This window comes from Lissotriton vulgaris, chromosome 11, assembly GCF_964263255.1.
Source record: "Lissotriton vulgaris chromosome 11, aLisVul1.2, whole genome shotgun sequence".
Classification (NCBI taxonomy): domain Eukaryota; kingdom Metazoa; phylum Chordata; class Amphibia; order Caudata; family Salamandridae; genus Lissotriton; species Lissotriton vulgaris.
Window position 1 is genome coordinate 465,093,463 of NC_141699.1, and position 23,027 is coordinate 465,116,489.

The window sequence follows — 23,027 nt, forward strand, 5'->3', positions numbered from 1 at the left end:
GTCCTTCTCCCCAAAAGACTTGCGGTCATCAAATGCCAGGCTCACAAGAAAGTGACAGACATTATTGAACAGGGAAATGCACTAGCCGACATCACTGCTCGAACCACAGCTGAAAATAGGACGACGACACGCATGTACGTGACCAGGTCACAAGCAGAGAAATGGACCGACGCTAGGGACACTATTAGGGACATTCAAATGGCTAGCACACAACACGAATTAACTGAATGGGCACGGGTGCAACTGAAAGACGATGAAGGCTGCTGGCGGACAAAAGACACGAACAAATGGTTCCTACCTGACTCATACCTGATTCCCATACTGACTATGGCACACACCCCTGCTCACATAGGATCAGCCCCCATGATTGAACTTGTCTCCAGAGTTTGGCACAACGAAAAAATCACAGACTCCGCCAAACGTCTGGTCCAACAATGCTTGATATGCCTACAACATAACCCCTGGAAAGGAACTGTGGTACCCCGGGGAGGGTTTGGGGTTCCCAATCACCCGTTTGAAGTCCTGCAGATGGACTACATCCAACTAGACAGATGCCAAGGCCTGAAATACGTATTTGTTGTGGTGTGCGCATTCAGCAAATGGGTGGAAGCATACCCAACCCGTGATAACACCGCTATGGCCACTGCAAAGGTACTGTTAAAAGAATTTTTCCCTCGCTACGGCCTTTGTCGAATTTTATGGAGCGACAATGGCCCCCACTTCGTAGCCGAAGTTATCCAGCTCATTTTAAAGGGGCTGGGTATCAAGCAGAAGTTCCACGCAGTCTTCCACCCCCAGTCTGCTGGACTTGTTGAGCGACACAATGCCACACTAAAACTAAAGCTAGCCAAGATAGTGGCTACCACAGGACTGAAATGGCCAGACGCTCTTCCACTGGCATTGCTATTGATGCGTTCCACCCCCACCAAACACCACTTGACACCTTACGGGGACGTTTTCGGCCGACCCATGAGCGTCTGGTCTGCACCAAAACCGACTTCCATTCATGACGTCCCGGACGTCCTAATGTCTGATTACTTGTATAAATTGACTGAAACTCTGTCTGTCATTCACCAACAGGTGCTGCATGCCATCCCTGACGCTTCCAGGGGTCCCGGACACAACCTGCAACCCGGGGATTACATCCTAATCAAGAACTTCCAGCGTGCCAAGAGTCTGGTACCCCGGTGGACGGGCCCCTGGCAAGTCCTACTCGCCACCCGAACAGCTCTTCGAGTGGAAGGAAAGCGGACCTGGGTGCACCATTGTAAGAGGATTCCCCCGACTCTGATGACGACCGGAGACGTGACCACCCAGGAAGAGCTCCTGAACAAAGACCGACCATCGCTGAATTGCTACCCAGACACAGAGACACTTGAACTTGCAAAGATTCCTGACCCTACTGTGCCATCCAAAGAAGGGTATAACCTGCGACGAAAGGAGAGAGTTTCGGCTAAGCAGACCATTGACTAAGTCATAATTCTCAGATCGGTGGCCTAACACAACAAGGGCTGTCAGGAGAGAAAGCCAGACGAGGTATTTGGTTCTGCCCGCTACCGAGCTCCCTTGAAGATGATGGAAGCGCCCGATAAGAAGGTGATGGAAGCAACCGGACATCCGAAAATCCACTACAGGAACCCAAAGACAGACAGAATCCACACTTCAAAGACAATTGCACTTTTTATCACGATCCTTTTCTGCTTTCTCCTCATGACCACGCTCTGGATTGTGGAAGAAAATGCACCTGCTCATGAAACATTCCTAACCACTGCACAGCCTACCACCATGAAGGAACATTATTTGATCTCTCTCTCTCCCCAACTCAGAGAAAGGCGAAAAGAGTTTTGGAACAACTTCTTTGTGCAGGTACTGCACCAGCACAATCTTGCCACCAATGCCACCAACTGCTGGATCTGTGGGTTGCTACCCCACGCCACTGGACATTCGATACCTTTCATCCCTTCACCCTTCTCAATTCACGGCTACTGCCTTGCTTGGCTGATCCTCCTGCAAGAGAGCTATAAGGACAATGCCACCTCCAGCAAAACCATGACGCATTTCTTTCATGAGGTCTGGCGAAACAAAACAAAGACACATTTCTGCCCGCAGACCTCCAACGACTCTATCCACATGGACATCCCTGCTAAAGAACGAATTGAAATGCAGGTGGTCAACAATCCAACCAGACCCACCTTCTCCTACCTACGGAAGTGAACAGCTGCCACTCTGACTGTGGCTCTATCTGTCATCAACGTCACAGGCCATATGTGCATAGAAGGGCTTGGGACACAGCTGGTGGGCCGCAGTGCTTGCCGCTTCACCAGAACTTTGGACTCTACCGATCCACCTTCCTTTGTATCCTCTCCAAATATGTACTTTGTTTGCGGCACAAAGGCTTACACCTGGCTCCCCAAAGGCTGGGGGGGGCACTTGTTTTATCTCCTTCATCCTCCCTCCGACCTATGTGGCCCCAGCGAATCACCATAGACAAAAACGAGCCAAGGACATTGAACAAGCCGACTCAACAGGAGCACAGTTCCTCGATGCTATGAAGGGACTTGTTCCACTCTGGGGCCCGATGGCAAACAGCCGTGCCATCCGACATCTGACTCAGGCAGTCGAGACAACAATGAACATCACAGCTGGTATCCTTGCAAACAACACAGCCGAGCTTCAAGCGGTCCGCCTGGTGGCTCTCCAGAACCGCCTTGTTCTAGATGTGGTTCTAGCGGATCGTGGTGGAGCATGCCGCATTATTGGGTCCAGCTGCTGTACATATATACCGGACAATTCACCCTCAGTGTACAAGGCCATCGAACACCTCCACAGACTCTCCTCAGAAGTTCACCAGGAGCAGGAAGAATGGTCGCTTGGTGGATGGTTCTGGAGTACTGTTAAGAACTGGGGCTGGAGACTGTTTACCATTATCCTGATTCCCGTGGTTGTGATATGTGGGTTCTGCTTAGGAATTCAATGACTGCCGCCTCTGTGTTCATTATGTGCGAATTGTATCTGCCCTAAGACTGTGGACTTTGGAAAGGAACGTATGGGGGCACTATATGATGCCGAGGTTAGGAACTTAATGCAGATTGACCTTGAATAGACAAGCTGGCTAGATATGTTGAAAAGGGAGGACAGTTAAAACCTAGACTGCAATGTCAACATTATCGGTGCCATCTTGCCCCCTTTTCGAGACCATTAATGCGTGTAAACGGCAGCCATTTTAAAATACCATGGCCTCTCTGCCCATCGCCGACAGCCAGCGCGCCTCTCTCTCTCTCTCCTGACCTCGCAAGCATCCCCCCACGCGCTGACAGCCCCCGCTCCCACATGCCTTGGGCCATAAACCCCTCTTCAGCACGACTCTGCCTCGGAACCCCATCCTGTTCCCAGCTCAACACCTCCATTCATTCCTTTCATGATCCCGGGTCCTTTGATAAAACCCCCCTTTCCTCTGTGCCCGTTTGTCTTACTCGTTCCCAGGCCGCCACCTGGCCCTGCGGATACCGTTTATTGCCCCCCCATACAGTAGGAAGCTTCTCCCATCAAAGGATCCACGAGTTGATCAAAGCCCCTACCCCATGAGATCCGATCAACCACATACATTCCGTGAATCGGCGGAATGTCCAGCTGCGCGACAATCATCACCTGTTGTGACCAGGGTGGGTACTTCAACTGTAAATGTGTGTGGGAACGGGCCTAAAGCGGGGATTCTGAGGATGTCCTTTCATACTTCAAAGCATTTGCAAGAATGTGCCACATGCAATAAACTGTAATAAAGATCAGAAACCTGTGTATAAGAGGCCAGGCCTCAGAGATGCGGTTAGAGCACCTCGAGAAGATACCCTGTTGTCTGATTTGATGTGTTCTGCTCCGTCGGAATAAAACTTCTGTTTCCTGCCTTCCAGTCTCCAGCGCCTGCCTCTTTGTTTGGTAACTTGAGTGGTAATAGAGGCGGTTAACGCCGGGCAACTCTGAAAAAGGTCATCGGCCCTACCTTTTTCCACAAGCCCCACCATGCCCAGTGTTGTCATTGAGATGTTATCAGTGATGTCATCAATGATGTCATTCAGCATGTTATTAGTGAGGCAATCTGTGAGTACACAAGCAGATCATGGTTGGGGCACATATTCTGGTTAGCTCAGTGAACTATAACTGGTGACTTTCAGTGTTTTTTTTTGTTTAATATCATAGGTTTTAAGTGCCTATTTCATCTAACAATAGTGTCACTTTAACCTTTGTGCTTTTTACTGAATTTGTGAGCTTTTTTAAATGTAAAGTAAGATATTATTAGCATACCTACCTATAAAATCACTTTAACCTTGTGTTTTTTCAGTGAATTTCCAGGGATTTTTAAATGTAAGTAAGATCTTACTACAATATCTGCCCCGTCCCCCATGGGAAGCCATACTCACGCCATACACAGTCTCTGGCTGTGAGTGGCATGGGGTTGAGTGTGGGGCTTAGCTTGTGGCTAGAGCTTGAGCCCTATCACCTACGGAGGTGAATCACATTGGACACCCACTCCATGGTTTTTGGGCTTTTTTGCAATTCAATTTCTTGGTTCCTCAGGAGCCCTGAGGCACTCTTGCTTGAGTCACCCGGGATCAAGTCAACACCCAAAAACATTTCTCTTTACATTTTGGGCCCTGGAGATTTTTTTGTAAAAAGGAGGCAGTCTGTAGCTTCACTCAGGATGAAGTGGCACACCTGAATCCATTAAAGTCGGAGAAGGGTGAGCGGGCGAACAAAAGTGAGGAAGAACGGTCCTCCATAGTCTGCAGCTTGGCAATGTTGATAGCAGATATAGTGGTTCACGGAATTTAATGTCCAGTGAGCTGGAGTGTGAAATGAAAACTTTTAAAGTTCTGTTTTTTATTTACGGACTGGTGTCTTCTTTTTTCTTATTCTGGGCATTGTTTGTATATTAAGTTCAGCTTGTTTTATGAACAGGGCAGATCCTTCCACAAAACCAGCTGAAGGGACTTATGCACAAACCAAATGATTTAGTTTGGCTCTGTTTTGTATGCTTTACTGGTCATGTGCTTTGTTTCTACATCCAGGTCAACGTCTTCTATCAGCAAGGTAGCCTGCTCATAGAAAAAGTTGTCCAGATTTTAGAAACTGATCCCAAAATCGAAAAAGTCCATTCAAACGGAATTGATAAGTACCCCCTCCCTTGAAAACATGGAGTTTGTAACCTGTAACAGTGGGAAGCCAACTCTATAGACATAGCTGACATATTTTCAGATTGCTTATGTGTGACCAATCTATGGTTTCAGTGTGTGTGTGTGTGTATGAGTGAGTTTTTACTTCACACCTTTGAGTGACACTTTTTTAGGAGTAAACCAAAGCAATGACTAGCATTTAGGTCCATAACTGTAGTTGTTTGTTATTGCAAACAGACGTTTCACATAATAATGAACATACACCTAACACAAGCCAGACCTCTTGGTGTTGTCAATTCTTTTTAGCAGTTTCAGCTAAATGAGTAAGAACCATGCTATTATTTTGAATAATTGGAACTGAGAATTAGAATTCAATTTGAGTTCAAAATATTTAAACTCTGAACATGATGGACTGTGAATTAAACATTACTAAGGTCTGTGGAACAGATAATTATCTTTAAAGTGTCTCAACCACACACGTTCTCAAAATGTTGACAGTTGTGTACCTCCTCCCACTCCTCCCAGCATCACAGACTAACTTCCCCCCCACCCTCAAGAAAAGATTTATTAATGCTCCTGAACTATACGGTTATTACATTTTGGGATATACGCAGCCTTAGAGGGCCTGTAAACACTATACCAGCATTATGGAAGGCAGCAGTTCTGATCGAGAATGAGAAGTGCAAGCATATTATGAACTGCTCCTTGCGCTACAACATGGGAGTTGATAACGATGCCGTTTGGAAGGCTCTGACCATCGGTCGGAGCCTTCCGAACCACATCGTAATATGCCAGTCAGATTCCTTTCCAACCGCTTCATTTTGATGGAGGTGGAGGGAAAGGAATCCAACTGGTCGTTCCAGCTGGCTTCCGATTGGCTCGAAGAGCCCATCCCCCAGTCGGAATGCATCAAGTGATCTCAAGGGTGGGCCTTTCTGCCCTTCAGATTACGATGAGGTTTTCCGACATGGTTTCCAGGACGGTCTGTCTAACATGGAAACCATGTCAGAAAGCGTCTTTGGTGGCTCCAGCAGGGCCCCCTGGGTGCACAACCTCCGATTGGAGACAGAGGAGGCACCTATGGGGCAGGAATCAACCCTATCTCCCATTTTACTATGGGAACCTGTATTATGGCTGGTTTAAGGTTGGAATGTATGCTCCCATAGTAAAATGTAGGAATGGGACCGAACAATGTTCGCTCGCATCCTAATGAGGCGGTCGGGACTGCTGACCGGGTGTCGGTCGGTTCCATGACCGATGCGGTGTCGGGTGGAAGTGATTCCGCCCAACATCATAATGAGGCCCTTAGTCTTTAGGAAATGTAACATCTTATCATTGTTTTCAATGTGTCGTAGGTGAACTGTAGTGCATTGGACTACTCTATTTAGGTGATCAGTTAATCACTTTTAATACATTTCAACCGTATTTTGAAGACCAAGGTATGAGTTTTCTTTATTTTTAGTCTCCTGCTTCAGGGGCTCCAAAGGCCTGGCCTGGCTTCCAGAAGGTTCCCTAAATTTAAAGAGCAAATGCAGCCTTGATTGGTGGAGGGGAATACACAATCTCCAGTATGATGAACTACCCCACTGCAAGGCTATGGCCATCTGCAGTATGAGGGAAAAAGGGGTTCAAGCCAGGAAACAAACTCTTAGGAATAAGTTGCATATTTTCAGCATTCTACATCTGCTTCCTAAAGCAATGATTTTAACTGATAAACTATTAATGCCTGAGGAGGGCTTATGTGTCTCTATGTGTGATGTACAAGACATTGTCATATGGATACTTCGTTACATATATTGCGTTAAGTTAGCATGAGTGCATTACATGTTTAAACAGCCTTTTTTCCTTCGGCTTCAGTTTTGCACACGACACATACTTGTTGTTGTCGCCTTCACCCTAGAAGCGGTGAGGTGGTTTATTTGAGAATAATATGTTATTTCTATGCTATCAGCTTTGCCTGGTACACTTGGTACAACTGTCTGCACACTGAGAGCTGCACACTCTAAAATTAACCTAACACAAGGTTGCTGGGAGGCTTGATCCTCGCACCACATTAGACATAACACAAATAATGTTGATGCCAACATTTTGGGCTCTACGCGGGTTTAAGATAGAGTTACACGGAATGAACGTAGACACTTGGTGCTGCGCATGAAGAGAGCTGGTAGCTGTTGATGTGATCTGCTCCTACTGACATTGAGAGGTATGGGGCCGCCCTGCTAAAGCCCGAATGAGACCTTCTTGGATATAAAATAATATGCTAGATAGGGTGCGCGAAATATAGGTGATATAGATTTCTATAGAAATTGCATTATAACATGCTAGCACCTTTTGCTTACTATGGATTAGTGACTATGCTGCTGACTCTGATTTTTATAATCTGCATTTTGGTATTATACAAGATACTGCGTTTGAGAACTTTGCATTGAATAATAAATATTTCAAACTTGCACTTGTGTTCTTTGACTCTCAGTTTTGGTTTGAAATGATTATATAACGAAAGAGTGTTCATGTGTTCCACGACTCCTGAGGTATTCTAAAGATCATGTTCTGGTTTGTCTAGGACATGGATCATTCCATAATGATCCATGAGACACTGTAGCTAGCTAGGTAAGGAGATTTCTGACACTGAGATGAGTTTTTGGATCATCCTAACTCACTGAGGTTCTAGATCTCTATGCACAGTTCTGTGGGAGAACGGAAACCCTGCTACATGGCGCCCAACGTTTTGGTTGGCCTTATTTCATGACACTCGAGTAGTATATCATTCAAACCTTAACACCTTCATTCCCGTTTCCGGTAAACGGTGGTGTCGGAAAAACCTACCTATTTTTGAAATAGGTCTTTTCAAGCTTGAATTCTTCTGAAAACGGTTTCTTTGAATTACTACCCAGTTGTGCTACAAACTGTTCTTTGTCTCTTTTCACTTCCTGTGCTAACATGGCCGTGGACATAGCGCAGCATAGCCGCGTCGCGGTTCGCGACCACTTGCGGGGTTATAATGTACCTGCGGAAGGCTTGGCTGTGGTTCTAGTGGTGAGTGCGGAACATGCGTACCCGTACGAATTGTTTTATTCCTGGGTAACATTTCCGGCTTTGGACGCTAATTCGGGTGTCTTCCATTCATACACTGCGACGGATGTACCGGCGGCTTATGCTCCGTACAGGGCACTGGAAGTACCTATCGACGCTTGGCAGCACGGAGTTTGGTTTGGTGGCGCCCTACCCCATTCTTTAACGGCTCCGAGGTTAGGTCCTTTGTCCATTCCGGGCACAAATTGGCCCGCTTTGGGTGGATTTACTCCTCATCCTAATCGCGCCACTTGTAACGTGGGTGACCTGCGGCGTCTTCATGAGGTCGCGGTTGGAGTGATTAGAGCACTTGTTCATTACATTGGTCGTAATATTCATGGCGCAGCCCCCGCAGGTGCGCAGCTTCGGGCAGAACAGGCTGGTTTGAAAATCAGTCCTGTCTTGGTGAATTCCGTTATGGGCAGAAAGCCGGAGAATAAGGATGATTTTCCTTACTGGCTTGCCGAGAAATTCGACCAGCTGGAGGCTGTGTTTCCTAATACGACTCCGGGTGAAAAACACCGGATTCTTACGCTTAGTTTACCGAAAGATTTAGCCCCTGAACTTGCTGACTGTGAAACATGGGGTAAGACTTTTGCAGCGGTTTACTCGAGGTGCTATGGCACCCCGTCTGTGTCAAACCTTTCTGAGGTCCTTAAACGTGTTCAGGATGATCACGGACCTGAGTCGGCGGTTGAATTGGGTATGCGCCTGAGCGGCTCGTTTGAGACGGTTTGCGGTCTTATCCTTGCAAATGTCAAGGGGGATGCAGTGAACTTTCAGGTGGCCAATGCTCTGGCGTTAATTCCCGAGGCCGAGAAACCCCGTCAGCTGGCAAGAATTATTGTGGCGGCTTATAAAATGGTTGGCCGCACTTCTAAGGGTTTGAAAGCTTTTTCTGAAAAAGAGAGGAAGCAGCCCCAGGGACAGTCTTCGGAAACGGGTGGACAACCCAAGTCCAAAAAACAAAATTGGCCTAAAAAGCAGAAGCAGGGTAAGCAACAACAACAGCAGACACAGGTTTCTGGTCCTGCACCTTCGCAGCCTGCGCAGTCAGATCGAGTTTATGATTTGCGCGATCGCGCGATGATTAAAACGCCAGAGAGATATCAGGCTTCTGACCAACGCTCTCCTCGTTCCTTTCAGGACACATCGGCTCCGTCAACCGGTGGTGGAGGGGGCGGCAGGGGCAGGGGTGGCCAGCAAGGACGTGGCCAGCCCCGCACGCGAAGTGAAGGGGATCAGCGGGACGACTCTACGCCAAAGAGACCGCAGTTTGCCAAGAAGAAAGTCGCAGCCTTAACGGCGCATCGATATGCCCCAGATAGTGAGAACGCGGCTTCGGAATCTGACGTGGGCTCTGACCTTGCTGGACAGCGCGGCGGAGATTACCATAGTGAGAGAGGCCCTCCGTCCACTGTTGAAGGTGACAGCGACTGAGACTTTTATTGTGATTGAAACAGCAGATACGCATGTTGCCCCCCTGAAAGACTTTTTGAAATTGTCCTGTTAATTGAAGGTGACATGCAGCGAACTGTAAAAGGGGTATTTTGGGAGAATCTTTCGGATACGTATGACATTTTGCTTTCGGAGGCTGACTGGCCCCCACCTTTTGTTCTCGCAGCTCCGCGAGGGGAGGAGGTAATCCTCCCCAGTTTCGCGCACACTGTACCGAGAGTGGAAGCGCTGCATTTTGCAGAAGAGTGGGCTCTGGCGCTTGCGCCGGCTGTGTACCGAAATCAGTGTGGCTGGGATAAATTGTCCCCTAGCCATGAGATTCCTTTACGGTCACAGCCGCAGCCACAACCCCAGTATCCCATACGGCGTGAAGCTAAAGCTTCGGTCGCGGCTATCCTTGAACAATTGGAATATCAAGGTGTAATTGAAACGTGTGTGTCACCAATGAATAATCCCCTTTTTACTGTTAACAAGCCGGACGGCTCGTATCGTCTAGTTTTGGATTACCGGCATTTGAACTCGCATTGCCGTAACTGTGCAGTACAGAATACTCACGGCTCTGCCCTAGTAAATAGTCTTGAGCGTAAACGGTTCAAAACCACGCTTGACATTTCCAATGGTTTTTATGCACATAGATTAGATGGTCTAAGTTCCCAATGGACCAGTTTTACGTGCGGCGGCGTACAAAAAATGTTTAAACGACTCCCAATGGGATATAAAAATAGTCCTGGAGTGTTTTCCGCCCGCATAGTCTCTCTTTTGGAGAGTTTCGATCCAGTTGCATGTTCGTATGTGGATGACATTTATCTCACAGACGACGAGCTTTGGGTGCATCTGTGTCGAGTAAACAGCATAATTTGTAACTTTGCAGACATGGGTTACAAGTTTAACTTTGCAAAATCACACATTGCGGAGTACACAGTGTTGTTTCTAGGTTATGAACTTAACCATGAAGGAAAGGGATTGGCTCCTCACTTCCTGGAGAAGTGCGCGCAGTTGCGCTCTCCGACAACGCTGAAAAAATTACAGTCTTTACTGGGTTTTTTAAATTTCGGGAGGACATACATTCCGGAATATGCCCAGCGTATCAAGCCTTTATATGCCTTGGTACAACCATCTTTTTCCAAATCATGCTGGCTGCCTGAGCATTCAGCCATTCTGCAGTCTTTGCAGGCTGATTTGCTCACTTCTGACTACTTACAGACCCGTGATAACCAGACCAACCTGGTGATAAGAATTATCCCTGGGACGGTGGGTTTCACGTACCTTACTTTTAATGAGGGGGATACTGTACCTATTGCTTACAAGTCACACTTGTACACTTCGGCTGAACTGCGTTTTTCCACTGTGGAGAAAGTTTTAACGGCTGTGCAGATGGCAATTCTTAAAGAACGTGCCCTGTCGCAGGGAAAGCGCATGTTGGTTGTTACCCCGTGTCCTGCCTTGGAGGCGGTCACGAAAGCCAGTGTACCGAATTCTAAAGCTTTGCACCCTCGGTGGATTCAGTGGGCTACATCCTTGACATCTCAGGATGTCACGTTTATTTTTGACGCCGCTTTACGGTCGCAGGAGTATTTACAGTATGAATTTGTTCATCCTGCTCCTTTAGCAATGCGGCCGTTGGAGGATTTCCATTGTATCATTTACACGGATGGTTCGGCGCAGGTTGCGCATGGCTCTAAACATGCCTACGTTTCCGCCTGAAGTTGGAGAGCGTCTAGTTCCCAACTCGGATCGCAGAGCGTCTCTGATTACAGCGGCTCATGAAGGTGTGGCGTCTGCGCATGCGGGCGTCTCAGCCACTGTATCTCAGCTACAACAGAGGTTCTGGTGGCGGGGACTGTACAAACAGACGCGCGATTATGTCCTTATGTGTGACATTTGTCAGCAGATTAAGCCTTCTACTGCTGCGCGTCCGCCTCAGACACAGTTGTACATCTCTAATAAACCACTTGGTTGTGTTTATTTGGATCACTGCGGTCCTTTTTCTTCTGATACTGCGTATAAATACATCTTAGTAGCAGTTGACTCATGCACACGCTTTGTATGGGTATGGCCGCATCGAAGCGCTGATTCGCGAACTGTCATTAAGGATTTGCGTGTCTTTGTGGGAATCTTTGCTTGTGGTGCTTTCCATTCGGACCAGGGTCCGGCTTTCGCCTCTAAGGCGTATAAGGATGCTATGGTTTCGTTGGGAGTACAGGTGAAGTTTTCAAGTCCTTACAGGCCTGAGGGCAATTCTGTAGTAGAAAGAATGAACCGCGACTTAAAGCAATCTTTGACAGCCCGTGTTATAGGCACTGGTAGAAACTGGCTGACCCACCTCTATGGCGTGCAGCGTGCGCTTAATAATCTCCCTAGAAGGTCTCTGGGTGGGCGGACCCCATACGAAATGCTCTTTGGTATCAAGATGTACGTCCCTGACCTTGATGGTGCAGACTGCCAGGCCCAGGCCGCGGCCTTTGACGTAGATGAACATTGCAATGTTTTACAAGATCTACAAAAGACCAGAGACAGTCTTGCAAAGGAACGCTTGCCCTCCACGTCGGATGATGCGTTGCAGATCCCGGTAGTTGGCTGGCTACCCCAAGTTGGAGAACTGGTTCGAGAGAAGATCGATAACAAGAAAGAGTTTGGTCCCTCGTATCGAGCGCCGGTTCGAGTCCTTGGAGTGAAGGGCACAAGAACAGTCATTTTACCACCACTTCCAGGTCGTAAGGAAAACAGATTTATTTCTATTGACAATGTCAAGACACACAGGGTGGCCGATTCTTCATAGCATGACACCGGCTGTATCCTGTCCTTCCATGGTGAGGCACTCTGTGCTGGCTATTACATCTGGTGCAGATCAGGAGGTGTCCCTCGAGATGCCTGCCATATCCAGTCCTTTATTAAATACTATTCCTGTTACTAACATTGATGAAGTCACATATGCAGATCCTGCTGATTTATCTATGTCCGATTTACATGCTCGTTTGGCTAACCAGTCCAGATTCTCTTTTGACTCTGATTCGGAACTTTCAAAGAAACCATCGACTATTGCAAAATATGCCACGTTGTTTAAAAAACATTTTTTAATTCCACCTTGGACATACATTTGGCTGATACTATTTTCATTTTATCTTTTTATGTCAATTAGTTTTGTGTTTTATTTTTTCCGCCTGATCGATGGCCATTATGTGAAAGAAAGAACAGGAATTCGGTACCTTAATGGAACATTGGCCCCTCTTTCCTCCTCACATTCAGCACACAGACTAAAGAGAGACTTACATTCAGTAGAGATTACTGCTTGGCCTGTCCTTGACGGGATTGTGTGGGATGCGGTTAGGTTTCAGATACATGGCCCCACAGAAGTTATTAATGTTCCTAATGTGCTTAGAGTAAACATGGGAGATGTGATTAAGCAAAATATTCGTTCTGATGATTGGGATCTTCAGGCCGTAGAAGCATTGTTCTCTGATCTGAAATATTATGCGGCCTTTGATGATGAGGATTTGTATTTAGATTCTGTCAATTATGGTGATTTGTTTTGTTACCAACATTATGGAAATCATTTCTTGCACAAGACAAGTTCCAGGAGGGTTCCTGTGAATTACACTCAGTGGGAACATTGCCCTACTCCTTTACAGGGGAGCTCAAGTACATTTCTGGGAAAATACTCTTACTTTACAGATTTTAATCAATCAAATCCTGAGTCGTTTTATTTTAAAGTGAACCAGAAATTCATGCCCAAAGTTAGACTAACTGATACAAAATTGCTGTATTCAAAGTCCTTTCTAGAAAGGTTATCTGTGGATGGCTATGAGTTATGGAAGGATGCTATTGACCTTAAATCGGTTTGGGGTACCAAAGATTGGCAGGTACAAGGCACTGAGGCTTTGCATCGTGCATGTCTCATCCCGAATCACATGTTGTTTTTAAATTCTACTATTTCCCAAACAACATGTTTTGGATTGGCTACATCTAAAAAATTAAATACCCCTACTATCCCTGATTTGGAAGAATATTCAGGTTGGAGTAATTTCACTACATTATCCATCAGTGGGATACAAGCTCTTTTGCAGAATTCCTCCTTTAATATTTCCAGTTTTGATCCAGATGGGTGGCTTTTGTGGCAAAGAAGCTCTGATTCTTGCCAACGTCGTTTTTTGGGTTTGTCTGAAGGTTTTACACACATCAGGCCAGATCCCAGGTTTGAAACAGATCACACTGTTACAACTTATTCAGTAGGCAAATTGTGTCAGAACTGGTTACAACATTCCACTTTAGCTGCAGTTAAACTGCATCTGTCCCAGTTGAATGAGAATATAGAGCTAAATGATTTTATAAAAGGCCCGACTAGGGGTAGGTCTAAACGCTTTATTTATGCTGTTTACAATGAAATTTGGAAATGTTCACAAGTTGAAGCAGCTAAACGCCTGAGGGCTATTGATCAAGCAAATTTGGAAAAAGTGCTTGCAGTGGTCGATAACAGTATTAACATGCTTTCTTCCAGAATTTACACATTGGATAATATTGTTTCTTCTGTTGTTGATATTGTACATGATGAAGTGTCCACGTTATACCATGGTCAAAATCAATTGCGTTCTGTAATGCAGTTTGCCTGGACTCTACAGACAATTAAGGCTGGTCGAGTTCCCTGGACCTCATTGAACGTTTCATCCCTTTTCGCCCCTTTTAATCTTACTGAAAAACAGCGCATGCTTTCAATGCGTGATGCATCATTTTCTATGTTACATATTGAGAAGCTAGAATCCTTGCCTTTTTCTGTTGCTGAAACCACTACTGCCACGTGGCTTATTCATGGTTTAATTACATTACCATTTCCTTTATATAAATTTACTAACTGTATGCGGTATATTGCTATAGGACGATATGAACCACTAGGCAATGCATTCCTACATGAGGCATGGTCATTACCATACACATACAGATGTCTGAAGGATGGGAAAGAAGTGAATCTTAATGGTGAGGAATGCACACAGTCACCTGACCATTCATTAATATGCAGACACATTCAGTTACACGGTTCTTGTAATCAGGACCGCCCAAATTTAGCATGTGTTTTAAAAGGCACTCCAGTTCCAGCAGTGGTTCCCACATTCACATTATTAGCTAATGGTAGTTATTTGCTTTTAAACAACGAATTATGTTGTGGTTTATTAATTGGTGTGGCTTATGTGGTAACTGTATCAGAGCGTGTGGTGTGCTGCAAGAATGTTCTATACCCACCCACGCATGGGTCTTTAGATGTCTCCATCTGGCCACGGATTCCAACCTTGGAAGCAAAATTCAATGGTTTAAGCAGAATAAGGGCCCTTTTGTCTCAAAAACAAGTGACCCTGAGTTCGGCCCGGGAAACTTATGTCCTTCACATAGCTAACACCCGCACGGAGGTGCAGGCGCTTTTAAATACTGATTTGCCGTTTCATTTCTGCGAGCTGGTACACCAGATTTTTAATGCTTCTTCAACGACTGGGCTTGCACATTTTTTCAAGTTAGTAAGCAGTGGCCTCGTGACTACGTTTGAAAAAGTTTTTGGTATCATTCCCACGTTTTTCCACACTATTTTTTCGAGTTTGTTTGGTGGACTACCTGTGTTGCTGGCTGTAGCCGCAGGCATTCTGTTGGTGTTTTTCTTCATAAAACATGGATGCCCATCCTGCGCAAGACGCCGTTCAACGCCTCCTGACACTGTGCCGTAATCGGATGCTCAATTACTATGGAACATTGCCGCTTGCAGCATTAAGCACGGCCTATAGATTGTCATTTCGGTTCACCGACTTCACGTGTGTCCAACCTGTGTTTCACTGCCTGAGCTGCGAGTTCGATTGGGCCATTGATTTGTGCCTATGCTTGAGGACTGCTCCTGACGTCGATTTTGATCAACTAATGCGTCCCGTGGTGGCTCATGAGCTGATCTGTTCTGGCGAAAGAGTTATGGCCTTGGCAGCGATAAATGGAGTTTTGGGCCAATGGGAGATCTCTGCAGCGGCGGATGCCTTTCTGACACACAGCGATCTGGTGAACCCACCGAGTTGTCCTCTGGCGTTACAGGAGGATCCGATGCTGGAGGAGCACGTATGTTCTTTCCCATTGCTGAATTGGATTGCTGAACTATTTTCGGATGATGGCAGTGATTTCATACTGGAGGCTGTTGCAACTTTCTTTGCATATACTTTCCATTCATGACATGCCTGGGAGGAGTGCTTTGTTGTGAAATATGACTTTCCCCTCGCTGACTTGGAGAGATGGAGTGTGTTCAGCTGATGGAGAATTCAATCACGTGATGTCGCTGAGGATAACGTCATTGTGGCACATGACTTTGGATATCGGATAAGTGCCTTGTTTTTTCTCTTACAGACATTTGGATTGATGCGGCCTGGTCCTACTTTCATATTTTTGAGACCTGGCGAATAACTTTTGGTTCGAAAGTTTTGTTTTTATTTTTAGACTTGAGGCCACTGTAGGCATTCATACATATTCATTCATACATATTTTTAGCTTATTTTAGCTCAAGATTATTGAACTTTGCTTTCAATTTTTGTATCTGATTTAGTATTGCCTTTTCCCTTATGTTTGACGGTGCTCGGACCAATGGGGGGGTGTCATATGGATACTTCGTTACATATATTGCGTTAAGTTAGCATGAGTGCATTACATGTTTAAACAGCCTTTTTTCCTTCGGCTTCAGTTTTGCACACGACACATACTTGTTGTTGTCGCCTTCACCCTAGAAGCGGTGAGGTGGTTTATTTGAGAATAATATGTTATTTCTATGCTATCAGCTTTGCCTGGTACACTTGGTACAACTGTCTGCACACTGAGAGCTGCACACTCTAAAATTAACCTAACACAAGGTTGCTGGGAGGCTTGATCCTCGCACCACATTAGACATAACACAAATAATGTTGATGCCAACATTTTGGGCTCTACGCGGGTTTAAGATAGAGTTACACGGAATGAACGTAGACACTTGGTGCTGCGCATGAAGAGAGCTGGTAGCTGTTGATGTGATCTGCTCCTACTGACATTGAGAGGTATGGGGCCGCCCTGCTAAAGCCCGAATGAGACCTTCTTAGATATAAAATAATATGCTAGATAGGGTGCGCGAAATATAGGTGATATAGATTTCTATAGAAATTGCATTATAACATGCTAGCACCTTTTGCTTACTATGGATTAGTGACTATGCTGCTGACTCTGATTTTTATAATCTGCATTTTGGTATTATACAAGATACTGCGTTTGAGAACTTTGCATTGAATAATAAATATTTCAAACTTGCACTTGTGTTCTTTGACTCTCAGTTTTGGTTTGAAATGATTATATAACGAAAGAGTGTTCATGTGTTCCACGACTCCTGAGGTATTCTAAAGATCATGTTCTGGTTTGTCTAAGACATGGATCATTCCATAATGATCCATGAGACACTGTAGCTAGCTAGGTAAGGAGATTTCTGACACTGAGATGAGTTTTTGGATCATCCTAACTCACTGAGGTTCTAGATCTCTATGCACAGTTCTGTGGGAGAACGGAAACCCTGCTACAACATGTCCTCCTTACTCTTCTGATGGCACACACAGTGGTCTACCGCAGGACAAATTTCAGGGACATGGGTGGAAATGTGATATGTTTACCGGTTCTAAGATACAAGGGTGGAGTAATATGACTGTCTTCTTGAGAGGGCATCTGGTTAAATCACCCAGGCTTTACCCTTGGGTAACAAGGAAAAAATCTCAATATTAGATTTGGTTCCTTGCTCAAGGCATTGCTCTGGCTAAATGTTTGCTTGCTATGACTTGGAGGAACAGTGTGATTTCCTTGAGAACTCTCCGATCACTGGGCATGGCTGTGGAGCACATACCTACTGAGTATGATGCTCTAGCTAAACATTTTGGTCCATACCTCATGCTCCATGAGTGAAATGGCATAATGCTCACATAGAACTCACATCCCAGGGGCATCTGCTGGGTGTATCTATGGCAGCGATTAGGGTTTGTGGCGTAGGCCTAGAACTTCTGACACTTATACTGACATGTATTGTGTGTATGTGGTAGTAATGTTTTATAACCAACACAACAAGCTATAGTCACCCTAAGTGGTAAGGGTATGCCCGACATGGGTCCTGTGCTCACTATGTCACCAGATTTCTAGCCAGATTGGCTGATGGGGGGGGGGGGTGATACCCCAAAACCAGTCCCAGGATGCTTGTTTTCCGGTCCAAGGAGGACCTGGCCTGGCAGTTCGGGTTGGACTGTTCCCATGTGGAGCAGGGTCAAGACTGATTTGCATATGTCTGGGTCCAAACTGGGGTGGCATGGTGAGCAAAAAAACAAAGGATTTAACCCAGACCATGCAAATCAGTCTTGACCCTGTGCCCCATGGGAACAGTCCAGCCCGAACTGCCAAGCCAGGTCCTCCCTAGACTGGAAACAAGCCTCCTAGGACCGGTTTTGGGCTTTCAGCCCTCATCAGCCAGGTTAGCTTGATTTCAGTGGCATGGAGAGCACGGGACTCACGTCTGAGCATTCCCGTCCCACTCGGGGTGACAAATACAAAAACAACAGTTGAAGGACAGAATGCAGAACAATCTCATACATTCACCCCAGTACAGAGATCTGGGCCTGTTTACGGTCCAGGGTAGAATATGGCTTGGCAGTTCGGGCTGGACTGTCCCCATGAGGCACAGGGTCAGACTTATTTGCATTTGGCCATGTCCGACCTGGGGTGGCGGAGTGAACTAAAGAATGATGATGGATAAAATCCAGATCTGTTGACTGGGGTTGAGTGCTTGCAATGTTCAAAACTCCATGCATCATCTTCTTTGGTTTTGCTTTGTTCGCCGTATGTTGGCAGGGTATGCCCAGACGTGGGTCCCTTGCTCACTTTGCCACTTGAATCAAGCTAGCCTGGCTGATGACGGCTGATTAGCCAGAAACCGGTCCCTGGATGCTTGTTTCTGGTTCAGGGAAGACATGGCTTGGCAGTTCGGGCTGGACTGTTCCCATGAGGCACGGGGTCAGACTGATTTGCAAATGGTCATGTCTGAACTGGGGTGGCGGAGTGAGTTAAAGAATGATGATGGATAAAACCCAGATCAGTTGACTGGGGGTGAGTGCTTGCAATGTTCAACACTCCGTCTATCATCCCCTTTGGTTTTGCTTTGTTCGCCCTAAATTGGCAAGGTATGCCCAAACGTGGATCATTTGCTGACTTTGCCACTGGATTCAAACTAGCCTGGCTGATGACGGCTGATTAGCCCAAAACCGGTCCCAGGATGCTTGTTTCTGGTCCAGGGAAGACATGGTTTGGCGGTTCGGCCTGGACTGTTCCCATGTTGCACAGGGTCAGACTGATTTGCATATGGCCATGTCTGAACTGCGGTTGCGGAGTGAGCTAAAGAATGATGATGGATTAAATCCAGATCAGTTGAATGGGGGTGAGTGCTTGCAATGTTCAACATTCCGACCATCATCCACTTTGGTTTTGCGTAGTAATGTTTTAAGCCACTGCATGAAATTTTGTACATGCCCTGTTGCTTGGACACAGATGGTTGTGTGGTGTGCTCCCACACCACCCACATGGACCAAACCATTTTCATGATTCTTCGCCCTTGTTTTATGATTACGTGTGATCCACTGATGTGATAAATTATGTGCCAAAATTTGAATATTACCACTGTAGTTTTATGTGTTATTTTATTGTATCATCATTTATTCAATGCTTACAACCCTCAAGAGGCATTGAAACACTTTTTGACGAATTGCATGCTACTCCGGGGACCCAAAATGTTAGTGTTTAGTTCAGGTGATTATGTGAAGTATTCTGCTTTCAAGATGTTACGCAAAGGAATGTAAAATGCAAATATTGTGAAAACATAATTTGCCATACTCTGCCTGCAACAGAGAATGGATAGGGAAATCAGGCGCATACCAAGAAATACAGAGCTTCTTCCAATTGGTTAAAATATATGCATTACATTCACGGCAGCGTAGAAGCCATACTTGGTTCTATTTGTCGATGGTTAAGGTACATTCTGTAAGTAAATCCTATTAGTCCTTTATATGTGATTGCCACTATCCATAACTACTAAAGATGCAAAAGATACCAGCTATATGTATATTCCATGATAGATACTATAGTTACTAACTATAGATAAAAAATGTGATCTCGAGTTATCCCATAGTCTATCAGTCCTATTTTTTTTATTTTGGAAAAACAAAAGACCACCTATACCAGAAATGAAAGAAGGACAGGTCTAGATCAGCTAATCACGCCTGCCTTGGAGCAGCAAAAGACCTCTTTAGAAACCTGAGGTAGATAATGGATTTCCACTAACTTTATTGATAGTTAAGGAAGTCCGAATGTGTGGTTTGCCCAATGTCCTCGTGCAAAGGACCAGGAACGGTGAATTAATAGTGCCACGAGCCCAACAGGACGAGTCTCTGGCGGAAGATGCTGAGAGTAGAGGCTGCAAGTACATGCCGCACAGGGTGGTTGTTGATGAAAGAGAGACAGATGGGCGAGATGAGAGGACACACGGATAAAGCGTGGCGAGCCTTATTACCGCTACAGATTTTGATTTTATTTTATTAAATAAGCTGCCGCGAGAGGTGGTTATCGCAGCCCTTCTCGCTGCGCCAGTCCACGCGTCTGCGCGCGCGGGAAGCCTCACATGAGAGAGACGAAATTGGGCCGCCTGGGAAAAGTCTTGATATAATCAGAGATCATCAACAGTGTGTTTGAAGAGTCTATTAAGCGAGCTTCAAACTCTCGCTAAATCACAATGGAGCACCTTGGAAAACACACATGGCACCCGGCCGATGCCAGCCGCATGCATATTACCAGGCGGCGCAAACACAGTGAGTCGACGAGCGAAAATAGAGGAGACAGGCCGAGGAAGGCGGGAGGCGCGGGACCTGTATTCTGAATTCTAATGAGCTCGAATTTTTAATCCTAGAACATTGATTGTTATTCATTGTCTGATCACAGGGCTACGCCGATCAACCAAGGTACCCGCGAATCATTAACGAAGGGAGGGGGTGGAGGGCGAAGACTGCAGGCCCACGGTCCAAGATCTCGGCTGTGGTGTGCGTTTTTTGTAGTCCCACATTTTGTTTTTTTGTCGGTAACTTGTCAGTGTTTGCATGCACTAAAGCACGAGAGCAGTCAGTGCCACTCTTGCGTTTCTTCCCTTGAGCGGCACCCCCAGGGCGGCAGTGGTTGCGTCAGACACTGGGAGGTCACATGTACTATTCCAACTTTATTCATAGCATATTTGGTGAAAGCACAACTTTCCCCCAAATGTTGGCTGGGGACTTGTTTACTGTTCTAACTTCGGCCCTGGAATATTTTGCAGAAAGTTATACATTGTCCAAGTACTTTTATGAGGTGTTGAAAAGTAGTGATTTTGAATTGTTTAAAGTGCTGCCCTAATGTTGCAGTCAGAGTGTAACTGGAATAATAGGGCAAAGGGGACCACATTATGCAACAGGGTTAGCTTAGTTATGCAGCAAAATGTGGCACATTCCAAAGCAGTATTATTTTGTTATTTTGTCATTTTAACACACATTAAAACTGTCAGAGAAAAACAGAACATTTAAAAGGGGCCTGCAGCTGCAATGGAGGAACCACAGACTGGTGTAATAGTGATGCTATAATCATGTGATACATTATAAAGACAATTGCACAATGTGATGCTGAAAGGACACTTCTCATCCCTCATATTGCTGTAATGCAGATGTTCCTGCCAATTGATTGTCCATAGCTGTGATCACATCACATGATGATATATTTGTAATGCTCCAAAAATGCTGTTGTAACATCCATCACATACCTTCGAGTAACGTTTGATCTCTTTTAGTGAGAAATATTTTTTTAGGTCGAAATCTTAGAAATGATTCAGTGAATAGTGGATAATTTGACAAAAGTGGGAAATGTACAATTAAACAGAAAGGGCGGCAGTCACAAAATCGCATAATTCCGGTGGTTCTTGCATGGAAGATACTGTCAGGTAATATCAGTTTAACAGTTCAGCACGTTATATCCCTCGCGCTGAGAATTTACATGTTGCAGACATGAATCCTAGCTATGCCTACTCCATTTCCTGTCTTTTCTGAGTCAGATAAACTGAATATCATACGGTTGGCAACGCTTAATATCATTTATTAGAGCTTTGAGACTTTACCGTATTTGTGCTAGTTAAACAGTTTATTGTTATTATACTGAATAACTTCCAAATAAAGATATAAGCAAATTATTTCTCATATGCTTAGGAAAACCACAACAGGATTCATACAGGGACCCCACATTCCTGTTGATCACCATGGTATTGACACAGAGCACTGAGGTATCATGCAAGTACTCGCTGCAGTACCAGCTGCAGATTAGAATAACTTTTTTCAGCAGCACCCAATTTTCACAGGTAGAAAACTGTCACACATCCCCTGAAGTTACCTGCAAATTAAATGCTAGTTTATTCTGCGACTGGCAAATCAACAGCGGTGTATATAACACAAATCATGCGTCTTTATCTAGTTTAAACAGTTTAAACAATATTGACAAAGTCCACAGATCTTGCTTTAAACATCTATTTGTTTTAACCCCTTCCGTGCCGGCGGGAGCTCTACCTCCCTAGTGCTGCAGTCGGTCAACGGCTGACGTAGCCCCGCCCACCCTTTAAAACGCCCGCACCGCGGTGGAAAAACCACCGCCTGCGGTGGAAAAACCGCTGCGATTAAGGCGTTAGTAATGCTTGTTATTGTTTACCAGCTGACCACACTGGTTATGGGGGCCTAAACAGTGGACATTTTGTCACATATGCAGGAGGATGCATTAGCATTAGCAATAGACATCAATCACTAACTTTTCATAAAACAAATAAAAATCATTCAAGAGGTCATCCCAAATCACAATTACAAATGACATAATTGATGATATCACTGATGACATCATCCAATGTATGTGACAACAATGTGTTACAGACTTTGTGGCATGGAAATAATTCAATGAGCCCGGGTCTAACAACTAGAAAATGGGTTGAATGTAGAGAGACCTATTGCAAATTAGTGTTTCTGACAGAAAGAGAAGTAAACTTTGTTTAGGACGGGAACCCTCAACCACCCTGAGGTGTCATGCTTCATCATGGGGTACCTCCGCACACCACAAAGATTTGTTGTGGTGTGCGCTCCTCAAGTAGGAGGAATTGCTGAATGTTCAAACTGCCCTATGAGAGTCTAAGGTGTAGGTGAATTAAGCAGAGAGCAAATAGTGCAAAGAGTGTAATACAAAATAAAACTGTTGCCAGGTCAGATCCTCCAATGTTAT